This window comes from Ornithorhynchus anatinus, chromosome 1 (assembly GCF_004115215.2).
Source record: "Ornithorhynchus anatinus isolate Pmale09 chromosome 1, mOrnAna1.pri.v4, whole genome shotgun sequence".
Taxonomy (NCBI): domain Eukaryota; kingdom Metazoa; phylum Chordata; class Mammalia; order Monotremata; family Ornithorhynchidae; genus Ornithorhynchus; species Ornithorhynchus anatinus.
In genome coordinates, this window is record NC_041728.1 from 169,359,686 (window position 1) to 169,362,778 (window position 3,093).

Genomic DNA, 3,093 nt, shown 5'->3' on the forward strand with positions numbered 1-3,093 from the left:
GTATCTCTATTCTGCAGATGAGGGAACTGAAGATTATTCAGCAAGTAAGTGGCAAAGTAGGATTAGAACCCAGGTCCTGGGACTTCCAGGCCCATGGTCTTTGCTCTAGGCCATGCTGCTGATTGCCTGGAAGAATGTGGAATAGGTTGTGAGCCCCATGTGGGACAGGAACAATGTCCAACCTGATAAACTTGTATCTACCCCCTCAGTGGAAAGAGCCCGGGCTTTGGAGTCAGAGGTCATGAGTTCGAATCCCAGCTCTGCCACTTGTCAGCTGTGTGACTGTGGGCAAGTCACTTCACTTCTCTGTGCCTCAGTTACCTCATCTGTAAAATGGGGATTAAGACTGTGAGCCCCACGTGGGACAACCCTATTCCCCTGTGTCTACCCCAGTGCTTAGAACAGTGCTCTGCACATAGTAAGCGCTTAACAAATACCAACATTATTATTATTATTATTATTAGCTCAGTACAGTGCCTGGCACATAGCATTTAACAAATACCACAATCATCATTAATATTATTTAAAAAAAGAGGGTCAGTGCACTTTTTCAATTTACACAACTATTTACTAGGATATGTTTTTATTCTTCTGTCTATGTGATGAGAAAGATTTTCCTCCTCACCCTGTTTCCGCAGCTAATTGTTTCAGAGGAACCTTGGAATGAGAAAACAAAACAAAATCAAGCTCTGCCATTACATAAAATTACAGTAGATTCGACTTGGAATCTGTGTGCAAGTTCGGGTGGCTTTAGTTTGGAAGAATATAGTAAAGCTGGAGGAGATACAGAGGAAGGCAACCAAAATAATCAGGAGTGTATGGAACAGGTTCCAGATGGGGTTAGCCTAAAAAGATTAGGCCTCTGTAAATCGGAAAAGATGGAGGATGACAGCAGATGTGATTGAAGTTTACAAAATCTTGAAGAGCAGGGACAGGAAGGAGATAAAATTGTTCACTACTCCCATATCCCCAAGTGGTTCACCGAAGTTCTAGACTGTGAGCTTGTTGTGCTCAGGCAATGTCTGCTTTTTGTCTTACTGTAATCTCCCTAGCACTTAATACAGTGTTCTGCACATAGTAAGCTCCTAAAAAATATGACTGAATGATTGAATGAATGATTGAATAAAGCTTGAAGGTGAGAAGTTGCAAACAGGAGCAAAGGAAAATCTTATGTGTGCAGAATTGGAACAAGTGAAGACCGATAGGTTAGGAATTAAGGGTGTTAATTGGTACTTTGAACTGTGGATGTCAAGAAGCAGGGTGGTCTAAAATAAATAAATGGTGGTATTTGTTAAGCACTTACTATGTGCAAAGCACTGTTCTAAGCACTGGGGGATACAAGGTGATCAGGTTGTCCCACGTGGGGCTCACAGTTTTAATCCCCATTTTACAGATGAGGTAACTGAGGCACAGAGAAGTTAACTGACTTACCCAAAGTCACACAGCTGGCAAGCGGCAGAGCCGGGATTCGAACCCATGAACTCTGACTCCCAAGCCCGGGCTCTTTCCACTGTGCCACGCTTCTTCTCTGTGTCTAGTGGATAGAGCACAAATCTGGAAGTCAGAAGGTCATGGGTTCTTATCCTAGCTCTTCCACCTGTCTGTTGTGTGACCTTGGGCAAGTCACTTCACTTTTCTGTGCTTCCATTACCTCATCTGTAAAATGGGGACTGAGAATGTAAGCCCCATGTGGGACAGGGACTGTGTCAAACTGATTTGCGTGTAACTCCCTAGTGCTTAGCACCGTACCTGGCACACAGTAAGTGCTTAACAAAAACCACTACTATTATTATTCTCATTATTATTATTAAGAAGGACAAATATCACTCCTTCCACAAGAATCCCATGCTGTCACTGGCAAAGACAGAGTATTTGGCCACTAGACTGGAAGCCCCTTGAGAGCAGGGATCATGTATGCTAACTGTTGTGCTCTCCCAAAAGCTTAGGACAGTGCTCAGTGCAATAAATACTAATGATTGAATGATAGATCGGACTAGATAGACACTTGGTCTCATCCTGCATGGCCTTTCCTTTTCTCTTCTTAGTTTGCAAAAAAAAAAAAAATGATCTCTCACCCAATTCTGCCGCCTCCTCTCCATCACCACCTCCTTCTCTCGTTCCCCAATTCTCTAGGCTCAGAGAACACGAGAGTCTGCCAGTAGGAAACTCACTCTCGTTCTTCCAGCTATAGATTTACTTGAATTGTGGGAAGCAGCCCAGCCCACTGGAAAGAGGACGGGGCTGCGAGTCAGAGGACCTAGGCTCTAATCCCATTTCTGCCACCTGCCTGACTGTGTCCTTGGGCAAGTCATTTAACTTCTCTGGCCTTCAGGTTCCTCATCTGGAAAATGGAGAGTCAATACCTCTTCTCCCTTCTACCTGGCCTGTGACCCCCATGTGGGACCTGATTATCTGGTATCCACCCCAGCTCTTAGAACAGTGTTTGGCACATAGTAAGTGCTTAACATTGCCTCTCAGGGTTGTACCTGGAGAGTTTCCGGTACTCTATCATTCTCAACTACAGGAGGGAGAGTCAAGCAGAGCCCTACCCATTCCATTTCTAGCTTAGTCAGTGGCTAGTGAGTGGAAGGCCATCTGCTACAAGTCAAAACTCACCTGTTCTGGGCGGCAGTGGCATGAGAGTTGAGGGTGAAGACTCAGGTTTACTGAGCAGAAGGAGGCAATGGTAAACCACCTCCGGATTTTGACCGAGAAAAGTCTACGGATCCACTACCCGAATGACTGCAGATAGAGGTGGGGCCTTCTGGGAGAGACGTGTCCATGGCGTCGCTATGGGTCGGACAACGACTCGACAGCTCAAGACAACAAAAAGTGCTTAACAAATGACACAATTACTATTTTTCTCAATTGAACAGCAGTACAGGCAGCGTCCTAATTTTTGAGGCCTTCAGCCTATTTGCTTTTAGACAGCCAGATGGACTAATTATTTTCTAAATATTTCAGAGTACAAAATCACTCTAGCACTCTAGTAAGCACTAGGTTAGAGAGAAGTTAATCAGGTTGACCACAGTTCCTATTCCACGTGGGGCTCACAATTAAAGGAGTGAGTAGGATTTATCGTCAGTCAGTCGC

The 3,093-nt window shown here is 44.6% G+C and overlaps 1 non-coding gene across 1 annotated transcript; it reads left to right on the forward strand.

The window, feature by feature from the left end:
* The first annotated feature begins 2,468 nt into the window (after positions 1-2,468).
* Positions 2,469-2,606, forward strand: LOC114817747. The gene has a single exon (XR_003765611.1). It is a non-coding gene; the product is annotated as a small nucleolar RNA SNORA7 (small nucleolar RNA).
* The last annotated feature ends 487 nt before the right edge of the window (positions 2,607-3,093 follow it).